Below are 19,035 nucleotides of genomic sequence, written 5' to 3' on the forward strand. Positions count from 1 at the left end.
TCGCCTCAGCCTCCCAAAGTGCTGGGATTACAAACATGAGCCACTGTGCCCAACATCTACCCTTATTTCTTAAAAATATTCATATCTTGGCTGGGCTCGGTGGCTCACGCTGTATTCCCAGCACTTTGGGAGGCCGAGACGGGTGGATCATCTGAGGTCAGGAGTTCGAGACCAGCCTGGCCAACATGGTGAAAACCTGTCTCTACTAAAAATACAAAAAATAGCCAGGTGTGGTGGCACACGCCTGTAATCCCAGCTACTAGGGGATGCTGAGGCAGGAGAATTGCTTGAACCTGGGAGGCAGAGGTTGCAGTGATCCAAGGTCACGCCACTGCACTCCAGCCTGGGCAAGCAAGGAGACAGAGCGAGACTCCACCCCAAAAAAAGAAATTTAGATCTGGTTCTCACTTTGACAGCACACATCCTAAAGTTGAAATGATACACAGATTAGCATGGCCGTGGCCCAAGGATGACATGAAAATTCATGAAGTGTTCCATATAAAAAATAAGTGGGAAAAAAATTCAGGTCTGTACTTATCCATTCACTTAAAATCAAACCCAGCATAATAGTGAGCTGTGCAGTAACTGGCAAGTGAGGGCACTGGGTGGTAAATAGAACATATTCATCATTTGAATGTTGATTCTGATTTGGATGCTACTCAATGGACTTGTATTCATGACAAGACATGTTGGCAGTAGATTCCATTTTTAAACAAAAATCTATTGCTTTTTTAAACATTTAGATTAGTTTAATTGAAGGATATCCTGAGAGTACCAGCAAGTAGTTAAAGGCTGTGACCATTTGCAGTCACGCATAGGTGGGGATCAGGACTACTGATTCCATGCAACAGAACAATCAGACAGGAGGAAACACTTGATTCTAAGGCCTAACTAAACCTAATTTAAGTTTTTCATTTTTAGGCCAGGCTCAGTGACTCATGCCTCGATTCCCAGTACTTTGGAGGCTGAGGCAGGAGGATTGCTTGAGTTCAGGAGTTTGAGACCAGCCTGAGACCTTGTCTCTACAAAAAATTTAAAAAATTACCCAAGCATGCTGGTGCATGTTTGTAGTCCCAGCTACTCAGGAGGCTGAGGACAGAGGATTGCTTGAGCCTGGGAGATAGAGGTTACAGTGAGCTGTGATTGTGCCACTGCATTCCAGCCTGAAAGACAGAGTGAGACCTTGTCTCAAAAAATGGTAACAGGCTGGGCACGGTGGCTCAAGCCTGTAATCCCAGCATTTTGGGAGGCCAAGGTGGGTGGATCACAAGGTCAATATATCGAGACCATCCTGGTCAACATGGTGAAACCCTGTCTCTACTAAAAATACAAAAAATTAGCTGGGCATGGTGGCGCGTGCCTGTAATCCCAGCTACTCGGGAGGCTGAGGCAGGAGAATTGCCTGAACCCAGGAGGCGGAGGTTGCGGTGAGCCGAGATCACGCCATTGCATTCCAGCCTGGGTGGTAACAAGAGCGAAAACTCCGTCTCAAAAAAAAAAATAGAAACAATAATAATAATAATGATTTTTTTTCATTGGGAGAGGGTAACATTTTGAGGTTCAAAATTGCTGTTCCCTATTATCAAAATCCATTGCAAATGTTCATCTGTTAATACTAATGCGTAATGAAATTTTATGTATTTCAACTGTGAAAATGTCTTTTTAAACAGATAGGTACTACCAAATACTGATAGCAATTTATGAGCATATAATTTTAATTAAGCATATTTATTGCTTAGAAGGCATTTACAGAATCTCCTCGGATTATTCTTCTATGTCCTTTGTAACAAACTGATAAATGTAAGTGTTTTACTGAGTTCTATGAGCCCTTCTAACAAATGATCGAACCCAAGGAGGGGCTTATGGAAACCTCTGATTTATATCCAGTTGGCGAGAAGTGTAAGAGGCCTGTACTTTTGACTGAGACCTGAAGCGGGAGCCCATCTTGCAGGACTGAACCCTGAACTTGTGGGTTCTGATGCTAACTCCAGGTAGATGGTATCAGAATTGATTTAAATTTAGGATGAGCTGGTGTCCACTGGAGAATGGATGTGTGGGAGGAAAAAAACCCACACAGTTGGTATCAGAAGTGAAGTACAGAGAGTATAGAGAGAGAAAACTTTGGTTTTTCCTGTTATTCAGCTTGTAAGTGGTGAAGCTAGATTGCAACACAGAATGACTGGCCCCAAGTCTATGCTCATATATTATTTTTTATATTTGCATCACAGTCTATGAAGTGATTTTATTTTTTACTTTTATTTTATTTAGATGGAGTCTTGCTCTGTCATGCAAGCTGGAGTACAGTGGTGTGACACCGACTCATTCTAACTTCCCCTCCTGGGGGAAGCAATTCTCCCGCCTCAGCCTCCTGAGTAGCTGGAATAATAGGCATGTACCACCACACCTGACTAAGTTTTTTGTATTTTTAATAGAGATGGGAGTTCACCATGTTGGTGAACTCCTGACCTCAAGTGATCCACCCACCTCAGCCTCCCAAAATGCTGGGATTACAGGTGTGAGACACCATTTCTGGCCTGTTTTTATCTTATTTTTTTATTTTATTTTAAGATGAAATCTTGCTCTGCTGCCCAGGCTGGAGTGCAGTGGCGTGATCTCAACTCACTGCAACCTCTGCCTCCTGGGTTCCAGTGATTCTCCTGCCTCAGCCACCCCAGTAGCTGGGACTACAGGCATGTACCACCATGCCTGGCTAATTTTTATATTTTTAGTAAAGACGGGGTTTCACCATGTTGGCCAGGTTGGTCTTGAACTCCCAACCTCTGGTGATCTGCCTGCCTTGGCCTCCCAAAGTGCTGGGATTTCAGGCACAAGCCACTGTGCCCCACCAGCCACTGTGCCTGGCCTGATTTTATTTTTAAAACTACTTTTCCTCCATTTAATTCATCCTGAACATCATAAAGATGATTCTTGAAAAAATGCTCTAGCTTCGCTTAGATGTGTTAAGTCAGGGCATGTCTGCTAAGGTTCAGGCAAGCATTCTCCTTAAAAAAGCAGTTTATCATACTTGTAGCACCTAGAAGATGAATTTGCTTTTAACAAAGCAGAGTTGGCTGGGTGCAGTGACTCACACCTGTAATCTCAGCACTTGGGGAGGCCGAGGCAAGTGGATCACAAGGTCGCAAGATCGAGACCATCCTAGCCAACATGGGGAAACCCCATCTCTATTGAAAATACAAAAATTAACTGGGTGTGGTGACATGCATCTGTAGTCCCAGCTACTCAGGAAGCTGAGGCAGGAGAATCACTTGAACTCAGGAGGCAGAGGTTGCAGTGAGCTGAGATTGTGCCACTGCACTCCAGCCTAGGGTAAGGCAGGAGAATCACTTGAACTGGGAGCCAGAGGTTGCAGTGAGCTGAGATCACGTCACTGCACTCGAGCTTAGCGAGTGAGACTCTATCTAAAAAAAAAAAAAAAAGGAGAGTTACTCTTCCCTGCTTTGAAACCATAATGGAAGATCACAAGGTCAGGAAATATGATGATTCATGTTGATACCTGTGTTTGTAAAGATTTTTTAGGGGAAAAAAACCACATTCTGTTTTTTCAGGTTTAGTATAAATGGTTACTTGATAACAAAAGTTATAGCTCTGGTTAAGAAGATAAGAATTAGAGGTTAAAAAGAAACTATAAAATAGACTCAATTCCATTTATAGAATCTTATTAAATTGGCATCATTCTAAAACATATAAGCAAAGATTAATAGTTTGACAATGTAAAAATTTTAAAGTCCTTTGTATCAAAACAACAGGAGCCATATATAAAAAATAACAAACCAGCTGAAATATTTGTGGAAACAAACCAATAGTTAATATACTTATAAAACACTCCACAAACGAATCAGAATAAATAAACTCCCTGATGGGCAAAAGCAATTCACAAAAGAAAATTAAACATATAAAAGGTACTTGACCCCACAAATACTAAAAGGAATGAAAAATGAAGCAATAACAAAAATTCTAAAGGAGGTAATATCCCTGGGACAATTCCCTAAACCCAGCCTATACCTTTGTACCTTGCTTTTATTAGATATCCCTCAATTGCCCAGGTTGAGTGTGCCACCTGTTTCCTGTCCGGCCCTAACTGGTGCTGGCAGGATGTATGAAATCAGAATCTAAATTCTATTTATAAGAAAGTTAATTAGCAGCATTAGCTATAATAGCAAAAACTCAAAACAGCAACACATAACCAAAAGAAGAGACTGGTTAAGAAAATTATGGTCCCTCCATATAGAATATAAAAATATAGATGGATGAAGTGGTGTGTGTCTGTAACCCTGAGTAGCTGGGAGGCTGAGGCAGGAGGATCACTTGAACCCAGGAGTTCAAGGCTAGTCTGAGCAACATGGTGAGACCCCCAACTCAAAAACAAACAAAAGAACATAAAAATATATTAACAATCATCTCATTAATATTGAAACAATGAAACATACACAATATATGCCTAAATTTAAAACACACAAAAATCAGCTGGGCACAGTGGCTCACACCTGTAATCCTAGCACTTTGGGAGGCTGAGGCAGGCAAATTGCCTGAGGTCAGGAGTTTGAGACCAGCCTGGCCAACATAGTGAAACCCTGTCTCTACTAAAAATAAAAAAGTTAGCCAGGCATGGTGGCGGGCGCCTGTAATCCCAGCTACTTGGGAGGTTGAGGCAGGAGACTCTCTTGAACTTGGGAGGCAGAGGTTGCAGTGAGCCAAGATCATGCCACTGCACTCCAGCCTGGGTGGCAGAATGAGACTTCATCTCAAAAAAAAAAAAAAAAAAAAAAACCCACAAAATTATATATATAATAATGTTCTGTTTAAAAAATTTAATGGGAAAAACACTAAATCATATGTTACATTTTAATAGTATATAAATATGTGCTTACATTTACATATATATAAAACAGTGTATGTGTTATGTTTGTTATATATAACATACAAGATTTATAATATCCCGTTACATTGATATATACTATGTATACTATATATAGATTTATTGATTCATTATATTATAATGTCACTTTTTATAAAGAATTCTCTACATATCTGCCTGTACATATTTATGTCATGCACCTGTTGTATAACCATGTAATATACATGTTACCAATCACATACACGTATATACATGCGTGAATGTACAGCACTCTCCCACGTGTCATCCGAAGTCACTCAGTCCTCTGGGACTGAAATAAAACCATTTGTACCCTCCAGTCCCCGTTGGTGTAAAGTACAAAGAACAGTGCCCTCCTCAAGTTTATCCAGATTCCCAGGGGTTCATTCTCAGACCAGCCAGACTTATTTTTTTCCCTTCTCTGCCCCAGCTCAGAGGTGGGATTCAGCCATTTCTCCAAACACACTTTTGTAGGGAAAATGAGCATGTGGCAGATGTTTTCTTTCTTTTTTTCTTTTTAGAGCTCGGGTCTGGCTCTGTTGCCCAGGCTGGTCTTGAACTCCTGGTCTCCAACAGTCCTCCCACCTCGGCCTCCCAAAGTGTTGGGATTATGGGCGTGAGCCTGTACCACGCCCAGGCTAATGTTCTCTCAATGTTTAGAGCAGCCACAGCGTGGATGCCTCTTGCGTAGAAAACCCAGGCTGCTTGCAGGGCTCTGGCTGCCGGGGCGGGGCAGGGCCTGGAAGCTGCGGTGTTGGCGCCCCTCCAAGCTGGCCCTCCCTCTAGGATTTCCTCACTTCAGTGTGTCCCCCACCTTCCCATCTTGTGCTACACCTCCTGGCATTACAGACGAGACTCCTTAATGACTGTGACAGACGTCCAGTCTGGGACAGAAGATAACAAGGAGAAAGCCTCACCAGTCCATTTTCCCGCAGCCGCCAGGAGGAGTGAGAACGATGCCAGCACAGCTCAGCACACAGCACACAGCACACAGCACACAGCACACAGCACACAGCACAGAGCGCACAACACAGCACAGTGCGCGGGGCACAGCACATAGCGCGCAGCACACAGTGCAAAGCGCACAGCACAGAGCAGGCAGCACAGAGCACGCAGCACAGAGCTCACAGCACAGAGCACAGAGCGCACAGCACACATCGCACAACACAGCACAGTGCACTGAGCAGAGCACACAGCCCACAGCACACAGAGCACAGTGCACATCGCACAACACAGCACAGTGCACTGAGCAGAGCACACAGCCCACAGCACACAGAGCACAGTGCACATCGCACAACACAGCACAGTGCACTGAGCAGAGCACACAGCCCACAGCACACAGAGCACAGTGCACATCGCACAACACAGCACAGTGCACTGAGCAGAGCACACAGCCCACAGCACACAGAGCACAGTGCACAACACAGCACAGCACACAGCACAGAGTACACAGCGCACAGCGCACAGCACACAGCACAGAGCACACAGCACAGAGCACACAGCACACAGCACAGAGCACACAGCGCACAGCGCACAGCACAGAGCAAACAACTCACAGCCTACGGCACACAGCACAGAGCACACAGCGCACAGCACAGAGGCGCAGCGCACAGCACACGGCACACAGCACGGAGCGCACAGCACAGCACAGCACAGGCTTCTGGAGCAGATTCTGGAGGACGTCCAGGCTCTGCCACTTACCAGTTGTGTGGTTTGGGGCACAGTTCTTTCCCTGCCTTAGTTTCTTTATCTACAAATGGGATGGCACTTATATTGAGTAGGGTTGCTGAGAATTAAATGGGTTACATTCAGAGGAATATCTTTGAACTTGCAGGCAGTAGACAAAAGTTTCTTGGAGTTAATATGTATGAAGTGCTTAGTGCTTGGCACACAGTAAATAATATTCAATGTTACGTTTTTCTCCACAAATATGAATTATGTCCTCGGCCACCGTAACCGCCCAAGGGGTTCACCTTGCCCACAGCCTAGACAGAGCCGATTCATCAAGATGGAGGAACTGCAATGGAGAAAGAGTAATACACGCAGAGCTGCTGTGCAGGAGACCGGAGCTCTTTTTATTACTCAAATCAGTCTCCCCAAGCATTCCGGGAGCAGAGTTTTCAAAGATAACTTGGTGGGTTGAGGGAAGCCAGTGAGCCAGAAGTGCTGATTGGTCACGGATGAAATAATAGGAAGTGGAAGCTGTTGTCTTGTGCTGAGTCAGTTCCTGGGGGCAGGGGGCGGGGCACAAGATCAGATGAGCCAGTTTATTGATCTGGGTGGTGCCAGCTAATCCATCAAGTGCAGGGTCTGCAAAATATCTCAAGCACTGATCTTAGGAGGGATTTCTTGTAGCCTCCAGCCGCATGACTCCTAAACCATAATTTCCAATCTTGTGGCTAATGTTAGTCCTACAAAGGCAATCTAGTTCCCAGGCAAGAAGGAGGTCTGCTTTGGCAAAGGGCTGTTACCATCTTTCTTTAAACTAGAAAAATGAAGTCTCTTCCAAAGTTAGTTCAGCCTACGCCCAGGAAAGAACAAGGACAGCTTGGAGGTTAGAAGCAAGATGGAGTCAGTTTAAGTTAGATCTCTTTAACTGTCTCTCATAATTTTACAAAGGTGGTTTTGCCACCCCTCCCATCAACATGCAGGAACAGCTAAAGGCAGTTTAGTTTTGAATTACATGTTTATAGTTATATCTAAACTACCAGAAGAATGTATTTCAAAATGTGGGAGATGGGGATCAGGCAAGGTGGCTCACACCTGTAATTCCAGCACTTTGGGAGGCTGAGTGTGGCAGATCACTCGAGCCCAGGAGTTCAACACCAGCCTGGGCAATGTGGGGAAACCCCATCTCTACAAAAAATACAAAAAGAAATGAGCTGTGCATGGTGGTGTACACCTGTAGTCCCAGCTACTCGGGAGGCCGAGACGGGAGGATCGTTTGAGCCTGGGAGGTCGAGGCTGCAGTAAGCTGCAATTGTGTCATTGCACTTCAGCCTGTGCAACAGAATGAGACCCTGTCTCAAAGAAAAAAAAAAGTAGAAAATGGGATTACGGTGCTTTTTTTTCCCCCCTTTTCTTTTCTTTGTGCCCTTTTAAATTTTCCAAGTTTTGTATATTGAGCATTTATTTTTGCAACTATGGAAGATGCCAATATTTTTTCCCCCAAAAGGCAAGAGAAGCTTCCTGGGTGATCATGGTGTAGGTTAGGGGAAACTTGTTCCCTGTGAGTTGATTAAACCTCAAACACCAGGCAGGGCTCCTTGGGAAATGGGTGGGCCTTAAAAATTAATGATTCCCTGCTGTTTGCATCTCAGAAGGAACCTGTGTTTATTTATTGCTCTTGAGACTTGCCATTTCAGCATGTTGAAAAGAAACCAAACAAAGAGAAATTAAAAGTGCATGACTCGATTCCTTCCTACAAACCAAATTGTTCTGAAAATTTCCACTTGGATTCTGAGATTTTAAGAGGCTTAGCCTGCTTCCTGCTCCTAATTGCTCTATTAATTTAATCTGCTCAAAGTCTCCCAAGAGTCTAAGTCACTGGCCTTTGGGGCTGGGCTCTGTCTGGTCTGGACTGGTCTCTTCCACAGAGTTTGGCTGAGCTGGTTTCCATGTTACCCTTATGTTCTATTTTGCTGGTTTTCTCCTTCCAAGAGGGTTTCTCCTGACCCAATTAAATGAGTTCTGGTATTTGTGTGAATTTGCCCATTGAAATGACGTGAACTTATTTTCCTTTCTTCAGTAGGGACCTGGAGCTACATATTTGTCCTAATTTTCCTGTTTTGAGTTCCAATCATTCATCTTATGAGCAGTCTGGAGCTTCATGTGTATCTAGCATAAATTGGCTCTTTGCATAAAAACAGACTCAGCAAATTTGTCTTTCTGAGCCTTCATTTCCTCATCTATAAAGTGGGGACAAAAACATACGTATTTGGGCCAGGTGCAGTGGCTTATGCTTGTAATCCCAACACCCGGGGAGGCTGAGGCAGGTGGATCACTTGCGGTCAGGAGTTCAAGAGCAACCTGACTGAGAGCAAAACCCCATCTCTACTAAAAATACAAAAATTAGCTGGGTGTGGTGGTGGACACCTGTAATCCCAGCTACTCAGGAGGCTGAGGCAGGAGAATCAGTTGAACCCGGAGGTGGAGGTTGCAGTGAGCTGAGATTGCACCACTGTATTCCAGCCTGGGCAGCAGCCTGAGACCCCTTCTCAGAAAAAAAAAAAAAAAAAAAAAAAAACGAAGAAAACTATATGGTAATGTGTGTAATGCAGCTAGCATAGAGCTTGGCACACTGTAGGTGCTCAACCAATAATAATCACCGTAATTGCTATTACCACAAGAGTACTTACATTGGGCCAAGCCTTATACCATGCCTATCTGTGCCAGAACTGGGGCTTCAGCTCAGGTCATTGTGGCTTGGAGCCGACGCACTGCTCTGCTGCACTCAATTGCCTTGGTCTTTTCTCTTTACTCCTCTAGCCAGCACTTCCCTGTCTACCCTTTCCACACTTTGCACATTGACCCAGAGTTGTGTGTGGTGGTGTTTCTTGGGAAGAATAAGCAATGGAGGATGTGAAGAGAGAGAGAAGCTTCTCTGAGTCCTTGTGAGGGCGGCTGGCTTACCCCAGGGTGAGTGATCTAAGGAGGGAGTTACAATGCCTTTTTTGCCCTCATCTGGAAAGTCACATGTCACTTCTGTGGCCCTTTATTGAGTCACTAAGGACAGCCCATACTAAAGGGGAGGAGACATAGGTGTCACCCTTTGAAAGAAGTATCAAAGAATCTGTAGACATATTTAAACAGTAACACACTACCCATGGGGGAGAGATGGCCTTTGTCTAGGAACAGAATCAGGCTCTTTAGCCAAGCCACTATGAGTAGTGCAGAGGGAGGCTGGAACTGGGTTAAGGAGCAGAGGATGAAGAGTGCTAAATTGTTCCAAGGCATTGCAATCCAATGGGAAGAATTTGAATTTGAGATCAGAAGAAGAGAAGAAGATAAAAAGAGTGAGAAGAGAGGATGTAACTGACTGACTGGTTCATTTTTGCCTGCTGCCCAGATATAGCTGATTGATCAAGACAAGGGAATTGCAATGGAGAAAGAGTTTAATGCACATAAAGATGGCTAAACAGGAGACTGGAGTTTTATTATCACTCAAATCAGCCTCCCCAAAAATTGGAGGCTAGAGTTTTCTAAAGATAGTTTGGCAGGAGGGGCTAGGGAATGGGTGCTGCTGACTGGTTGGGGATGCAGTCACAGGGTGTGGAAATGGTCCTTGTGTGCTGAGTCCACTTTTGGGGGTGTTCACAGGACCGGTTGAGGATTGAGTCTCTGGTCCCAGTGGAGTCACCAGTCATCAGAAATGCAAAAGTCTGAAAAGACATCACAAAAGGCCAATCTTAAGTTCTACAATAGTAATGTTATTTACAGAAGTAATTGGGGAAGTCACAAATGTTATGACCTCCAGGACAATGGCTGGTAATTGTTTATACCTACATTTTAGCAGAATTCAGACCCCTCTCATCCTCCAAACCTGGTGGCCTTTCATTACTTTTACAAAGCAAGGTTAGTTTTGGAAAGGACTATTATTTAAGCTATAAGTTAAATTTCTCCCCAAAGTTAGCTGGGCCCACACCCAGGAATGACCAAGTGCAGTTGGAAGGTTAGAGGCAAGAGGTTAGATCAGATCTCTTTCAATGTCATAATTTTCTCAGTGTTGTAATTTTTGCAAAGGCAGTTTCAAGAAGGGAGAGCAGGAGTAAGCCTTTCTGTCCACAAGTGGGGTGGCAGAAAGATTCGTCAGAACAAGACTTGCTAATATGTTTGATGTTGTGTTGCTGGAATGCAAGACTCCTCCATTTTACCAAACCATCAATCAAGCTTGCTACACATGGTTTACACACACACACACACACACACACACACACACACTTTCCTTGTGTGAGAGGCTTTTAATGGTGACTCTAAGGGGCTAAGATTTAGTTCTAGGTTCACAGAGTGCTGAGCAGCGACCACACTTGAGGGCAGCAAGAGATCCATGAACTTACCTGTGAGAGATGGGAAAGTTCTTCAACGTTTATATCTCAGACTACATTATAAGGAGTTACAATCTCTTCCTCTATGGCCATTGTCTGTTATTAGCATAAACATATACCCATGTATATATATTCTCCAAATCAGCTACGTCTTAAATCAGCTACCTTGACTCACTCCAGCATGTCTGAACAGAACTGGGCAAGCTCCAAACCCTGGTGCATGCTGTTCCTTATTTGGAAACATTCCTGACCTTCTGACTAGCTTTGTCTTCTTTCTTACCTTCTTTCCCCCTTATCCAGGAAATTTCAAGTTTTTAGCCAATTGGGTCAAGCATAGAATGTGAGGTCCCGTTCTGGCTAATAGAAACTGGACATAGCAGTAGGGCGATTGCATTATGTGACAGTTATAAATGTCCCTGTCTCCTTTGTTCAGGTGTGCTCTTGTGGCAAGACTGCCAGGGAGTCTGCACCCTTCCCACAGGAAGTAAACGAGCCTTGCTGAGTGATCCATTGTATCAGTTTGGATTTTTCCTGAAGGTATAAGCCTGTTTCCAACATTACCTATGCCACAGAAGAAGCTGCTTTGTCCATGAGGCCCATGGAAATTCTCAGCAATCTAGGAAAAGGCAAGGATGTTTCCCTGAGCCTGGAAAAAGAGGCAGTCTTAAGAAACAGTGGCCTAGCAGCAGTCCCAACCCACCTGAGTGTATGTGCTCACCTGGGAAGGGCGGAGCCTGTCCCTGTTTCCAGAAACAGCCTTCAGGCAAGAGGAAATCATGATTCGCTACTCTACTACAGCACAGGGGTGGATATTAGCTCTTTGGGATTAATTTTGTTATTAACTGTCCTTCGAGGCCTCGGTGTTTTCTAACAAATCACTAAGATGTTGTTTTGCAGTTTCTCTTCTTTAAGTCATTTACTCTTATCTTCCATAATAAATGGTGATTTGGGATTGAGGGTATTTGTGGGCTTCAGGCTCAATAAAGTCTGAAAAGTAGATTTAATGTCACTCAACTTCAAGCCTGCTTGGTGGTATCTTTCATTCTATTCCATAAAGTTACTGAATTTGTACATAGGTTCTCGTTTGAGAAACATAAGGCCCTGTTGAGCAATCTCTTAAAAGAACGTCCCAGACATTTTAATATGTAACAACAACCACAAAAACCCAACCCACTTTTGGCAAGGTAAGGTACCAAAAGAAAGAAGGTTAAGTCTGGGAAAGAGTATTTTAAAGCTTACATGTTGAATGCTTCTTCAAGACTGCTTAGAGACCGGGTCATTGCGAATTTAAAAGTCATTTCTGGATTTTAGTAAGTCGTGCTCTTCAAGGGTGGGACTGGGTCTTTGTTCCCTCTGTAACTCCCGGTGCCTGACATGGTCTGTGCTCAATATACATTTATTGACTTGGGCATTCACAGGAGACCATTAACACTGAGAGATAAGTTAGGATCTTGTTCTAGAATATTTGCAAAGGTCAAAATATTTTGGAAGTCCCAGTGAAATTCCTGATCAAAAGGGCCTGATTTTCCTTGTTCCCTACTAATTTTGATCAGGATTTGAAAGAGGGTAGTTCCCAGGGCAGGGTTTGGGGGAATGTGGGGAAAGATGACAGGTGTCTGGTGCATTTGTCCATGCTATTTACACACGTTAAGGCTAGTGGCTTTAGCCTATGGCCATACAACCCTGAATGCGCCCGATCTTGTCTGATCTTGTAAGACTCGTGTTTTTAGGCAGCTTGTTGACTATTTTCAAAAGCTTTCACTACCAAAGTCCATTCAAAATAACTAAATGGTGATTTTGGAAGGGATCTAGGCTGGATGAGGTGGCTCACACCTGTAATCCCAGCACTTTGGGAGGCCGAGGCATGAGGATTGCTTGAGGTCAGGAGTTCAAGACCAACCTGGGCAACATGGTCTCTACTCTGACTCTATTTAAAAAAGAAAAAACCATTGTAGTGGCACACCACAGCTACTCAGGAGGCTGAGGTGGGGGGATTGCTTGAGTCTGAGAGTTCTAGGCCGAAGTGACCTATGATTGCACCTCTACACTCCAGCCTGGACAACAGAGTAAGACCCTGTTTCTAAAAAAAATTTTTTATTTAAAAAATATAAACAGGACTGGGTGCAGTGGCTCACGCCTATAATCCCAGCACTTTGGGAGGCTGACGCGTGTGGATCACGAGGTCAAGAGATCGAGACCATCCTGGTCAACATGGTGAAACCCCATCTCTACTAAAAATATAAAAAATTAGCTGGGCATGGTGGCGCACGCCTGTAGTCCCAGCTACTCGGGAGGCTGAGGCAGGAGAATTGCTTGAACCCAGGAGGCGGCGGTTGCCGTGAGCCAAGATCACGCCATTGCACTTCAGCCTGAGTAACAAGAGCGAAACTCCATCTCAAAAAAAAAAAACAAAAGTGGGAGGCCACATTAATCTTTCCTTTTGATGTTTAATTAAATAACTTTTTTTTTTTCCTAAGACAATGTCTCACTTTGTCACCCAGGCTGGAGTGCAGTGCTACAATCACGGCTTACTATAGCCTCAACCTCCTGGGCTCAAGTGATCCTCCCTCCTCAGCCTGCCATGTACCTGAGACTACAGCTGTGCCAAACATACCTGACTACTTGCTTTAGAAATGGGATCTCATTGTATTGCCCAGATGGTCTCAAACTCCTGGGCTCAAACAATCCTCCTGCCTTGGCCTCCCAGAGTTTTGGGATTACAGGTGTGAGCCACCTTGCCCAGTGAGATCCCTTCTTGCATTGCTTTCCTATTTTTTCATCTGTATATTTTGAATATCCTAATAGATGTTGAATTCCATGAGCATAAGGGCTACATCTGTCCCATCTCAACTCCTCATAGCACTCTATTTTGGCCCCCACCCTCCAGCCACATTTGCTGCTAGCCTGTCCCCAAGCTCACAGATCCTGCCTCCAGGCTGGATTACACACACCCAGTTTCTTAAATGATAGAAGAGTCAGCTGGAGCCTTCTTGCCCCTTAGGATCCAGAGATTTTCTGGAGTACACCATTTTACAAACTAGAAATCCCGGCGCCTCCTCTAAGACCTCTGCAAGTTCCTAGGAGACCTGAGGTCTGGGTCGCCTCTCGTTCTGACCTTCTACTTCTGTGAATTAGTTCAGCTTAGGGCTCATCTTGCTATTTTGTGTAACTCAAATGCAAGCCTCAGCCATTTCCTTATTTTACGTAAACTCACACTGACACGTCTTTGCATGTACAGCAGACTCTATTTTTACTAAAAATTCAGGAAGATGGAGGGCTTTACACTGCAGAAAATCAGGCAACTTTTTAGACAGTCTTCCTATGTTGCGCAGGCTGATCTCAAACTCCTGGTCTCAAGTGATCCTCCCACCTCAGCTGCTCCGGTAGCTGGGACTACAGGCGTGAGCTACCATGCCCAGCAAAAGCCAGGCAACTTAAAAGTGAACATTAGTCATACTTTATAATCTCCTTGGTCGTGTTCTTAAAAACATCCCTACGTCATTTCTACCACCTTCTGTAAGGTTACAGAATTGCCTTTCTGTTTTCTTTCCTTTTCTCTTCTTGCCTCTTTCCCGTTCTCCCAGGAGAAAAGAAAACAACACAAAACATCATTACCACTGCTGAGACACACACACACACACACACACACACACACACACATACACACATACACACAGACACAGATACACACGCACACACACAAACATACAGACACAGATACACGCATACACATACACAGAGACACACAGATACACATACACATAAACACACACACAGACACACACACAGATATGCACACACATACACAGAGACACAGAAACACAGACACACAGACACACAGTTACAGATACACAGACATACACAGATACACACACACAGAGACACATACACACAGACACACACAGATACACACATAAACACACACATACACACAGACACAGATACACACTCACACACATACACACACAGAGACACACAGGTACACATACACACACACAGACACAGACACACAGATATGCACACACATACACACACACAGACACAGACATACAGACACACACAGAGATACAGACACACAGACATACACAGATACACACAGAGACACATACACACACACACACACACACACACACACACACTTCCCTCCCATTTTCCCGGCCTTCTTTACATATTCAAGGACTACATTGCAGTTTGTTGGGTTTTTTTCATGCCTGGGAAAACATTTGGTTTTTTATTTTGAGGTGGAGTCTCAGTTTGTCACCCAAGCTGGGGTGCAGTGGTGTGATCTCAGCTCACTGCAACCTTGCCTTCTGGGTTCAAGCAATTCTCCTCCCTTAGCCCCTCGAGTAGCTGGGATTACAGGTGCCTGCCCCCACACTCAGCTAATTTTTATATTTTTAGTAGAGACAGGGTTTTACCATGTTGGCCAGGCTGGTCTCCAACTCCTGTCCTCAAGTGATCCACCCACCTCAGCCTCCTAAAGTGCTGGGATTATAGGTGTGAGTCACTGAACCCAACCTGTTTTTTACTTTTATTTATTTATTTTTATTTCAATAGGTTTTTAGGGAACAGGTGTGTCTCGTTACATAGAAAAGGTCTTTAGTGGTGATTTCTGAGATTTTGGTGCACCCATCATTCGAGCAGTATGCACTGTACCCAATGTGTAGTGTTTTATCCCTCACCCCGTTCCCACCCTTTCCCCCAGTGCCTAAAGTCCACTGTATCATTCTTATGCCTTTGCATCCTCGTAGCTTAGCTCTCTATATTGCAGTTTTGAAAGTACCACTCTTAGAGGGCTGTTAAATTCTAGGACAAACCAACCCCCACACCCCTGAACTTTGCTTGCATATTAGTAGAGAAATGTGATGATGGTTTAGTTTTCTAATTACTCTGATTCCCAGTTTCCCCATATATAAAATGAGGATATAATAGTGCTTGCTTCACATAGTTGATGTGATAATACGTTAATGTGTAAAGCCCTTAGCACAATGCTTGGCACACAACACAGAGATAAATACCACCTATTCTTACTTCTTCCCTCTTTCTGCCCACTGAGGTCCTGATCAGACACTTAGGCCCAGGTCATGTGCCAACACCCCCGTGGACACGTTTGGGAGCTGTTCTGGCCAGAACTAACTACTCCTTCCTTGAATTCTTAAGGCACAGGATTTACTTCCCTTCTGGCAATGAGTGCAAAGACAAATAGGACAAGACAAGCCCCTAACCTGGAGGGAAGTACACACAAAACTGTAGAGACGAAGGCACTATCCCAGGAAGCTAAGGATGGGGTAGAGGAAGGATTCTAGAACAGAAGCAAATTAGCCAGCTTTAAGATCTTTTGTTGTTGTTGTTCAGACGGACTCTCATTCTATTGTCCAAGCTGGAGTGCCATGGCACAATCTCAGCTTACTGAAACCTCTGCCTCCCAGGTTCAAGCGATCCTCCTGCGTCAGCCTCCTGAGTACCTGGGATTACAGGCCTGTGCCACCATGCCCGGCTAACTTTTGTATTTTTAGTAGAGATGGGGTTTCACCATGTTGGTCAGGCTGCTCTTGAACTACTGACCTTGTGATCCACCTGCCTTAGCCTCCCAAAGTGCTGAGATTACAGGCATGAGCCACTGCGCTGGGCTCAAGATCTTAAATTCAAGGTTGATGATGTTGCCAAGGTTGTCAGCCCAGAATATCCATAAGCAGTTTTTATGTCCATTTTTTATCGATGGCGGATTTTACCATGTGCCATTTTAGGGCTTGCCACTTTTACATTTGTTGACTATTTCAACATACATGTATCAGTCAGAGTTCATTCAGGGAAGCAGGACCACTATAAGTTATGAGATAAGGAATTTATTCTAGGATGTGGACTTTTCACAATTTGGGGAGGAGATGGGAGGTAAAAGTCTGGAAAGAGGAGATGAAGAATCAGAGGAAAGCTACTTGCTAGCCCCAGCTTTCAAGGAAGCCTGGAACCCAGGCATGTTCAGTCTACCGAGGGCTGTGGGCTCTTCATGACTGCAGCCTGAGTTTACAGCATAGCATTTGCTGGTAGTCCTGGGGTTGCCGCTGTTGGAATTAGTAGGGAGAAAGGACAGTTGGACCCAGAGGGGGAAGAACTAGGGCAAACAAAGCTGCTGGCATGTCTATGTCCATCACCTCTCACCAACATCAATCTTTAGATCACAATGGTGCCGGCTTCATCTCTGCTTCCTAAATCTCACACAACTTCACTTTTTGCCAACTCAATCCAGAATCATACAAAGAAATAAATTCTAGGAAACATAGTTCCCAATGGAATAATCTAGTGTAACATTCATTACACTCAGGGTTCATTGCAAATTGGATAAGTGACTGATCATTATCTATTTCTTGGAACAAGGAATAAAGAATATTAAGAGGGAAAAGTTACAGGATCTGGGTAAATGGCAGGGTCAGAATTTCAGAATAGTGAGTCCATAATTCGATTCACACTTATGAGGATACGTAATATATGTTAGAGATGTCTGCTGAACAATGGAGAAAGGAACATTATTTTAAATAAATAGTGGCTGACCCAATTGGATGTACAAATGGAGCAAACATCAGTCTTTACCCCTACCTCACAACATATATAAACATGAACACCATGTACATTATAGACCCAATTGTAAAAAACAAAACAATAAATCTTTTAAAAGATAAAATGTGACATGATCTTCTTGACTTTAAGGTTTGCTAAACAGAGTACAGAAACCACTAAGCCTTTTTGGAGAAGATCTAGGATAATTGTAAAATATGTTTGTTGGGGAACAGTGTGACAGTATTTACTAAAGTTGAATATGTCCATACCTTATATTCCAGCTATTTCACTTCTAGATATGTACTCTATAAATATGTACATAGGTACACCAAACACTTCTATAAAAATGTTTGTGGCAGCTTTGTTATTATTAATTATTACTGAAATGAAGTCTTGCTCTATTTTGCAGGCTTGACTGCAGTGGCTCAATCTTGGCTCACTGCAACCTCTATCTTCCAGGTCCAGGTGATTCTCCTGCCTCAGCCTCCCAAGTAGCTGGGATTACAGGTGTATGGCACCATGCCTGGCTAATTTTGTATTTTTAGTAGAGATGGGGTTTCACCATATTGGCCAGGCTGGTCTTGAACTCCTGTCCTCATGGAGCTTTAACTTCCAGGACACTGAGGCTTCTGGGCAGGCAATTGAGGTGATCCGCCCACCTCGTCCTCCCGAAGTGCTGGGATTATAGGCAGAAGCCACCACACCTGGCCTGGGGCAGCTTTATTAAAGTAAAAGCCAAAAAGCAAGCTAAATGTCCATCTACAGTAGAACAGACAAATAAATATGGAACATTCATATTACAGAATGCTGTACAGCATTGAAAATGAATAAGCTGCTACGTGCAACAATGTGGATGAATTTCTCAAGCATAATTTTGAGCAAAAAAGTCAGAGATGTATATGTGCTATAGACTCTATGTAAAGTTCAAAATGGGCAAAACTAATTTATCCTGTTAGAAGTAGGACAGTGATTTCTTTTAGGTGGTGACAGTTAATGGTTAAGAAGGGTTATTCAAGAGGTTCCAGCTATGCTAGGGATATTCTGGGTTTTTTTAAAATCAGGAACATGGTTACTTGATTGTGATAATTCTTTAAGCTATACATATATGATACACACTCTCTATATGTATGTTTACTTCAACTTTTTAAACAATTTTTCTTTAGAAAAGCATTTAAAATGTTCTGTTTTGCCAAGCACAGTGGCTTATGACTGTAATTCCAGCACTTTGGGAAGCTGATGCAGACAGATCACTTGAGGTTAGGAGTTCGACACCAGCCTGGCCAACATGTGGAAACCCTGTCTCTACTAAAACTAAAAGAAATTACCCAAGTGTGGTGGTGCACACCTGTAGTCCCAGCTACTTGGGAGGGTAAGGCAGGAGAATCTCTTGAACCCAGGATGTGGAGGTTACAGTGGGCTGAGATTGCACCACTGCCCTCCAGCCTGGGAGACAGAGAGAGACTCCATCCCCCCCAGCCAAAAAAAAATTAGCCAGGTGTTGTGGTATGGGCCTATAGTTCCAGCTACTTGGGAGGCTGAGGC

The 19,035-nt window shown here is 43.8% G+C and overlaps 1 non-coding gene across 1 annotated transcript; it reads left to right on the forward strand.

Annotated features, from left to right (window-relative positions):
• The first annotated feature begins 400 nt into the window (after positions 1-400).
• On the forward strand, positions 401-504 carry LOC118148681 (U6 spliceosomal RNA). Its single transcript, XR_004735600.1, has one exon. It is a non-coding gene; the product is annotated as a U6 spliceosomal RNA (small nuclear RNA).
• Positions 505-19,035: the final 18,531 nt, after the last annotated feature.

This window comes from Callithrix jacchus, chromosome 16 (assembly GCF_049354715.1).
Source record: "Callithrix jacchus isolate 240 chromosome 16, calJac240_pri, whole genome shotgun sequence".
Classification (NCBI taxonomy): Eukaryota; Metazoa; Chordata; class Mammalia; order Primates; family Cebidae; genus Callithrix; species Callithrix jacchus.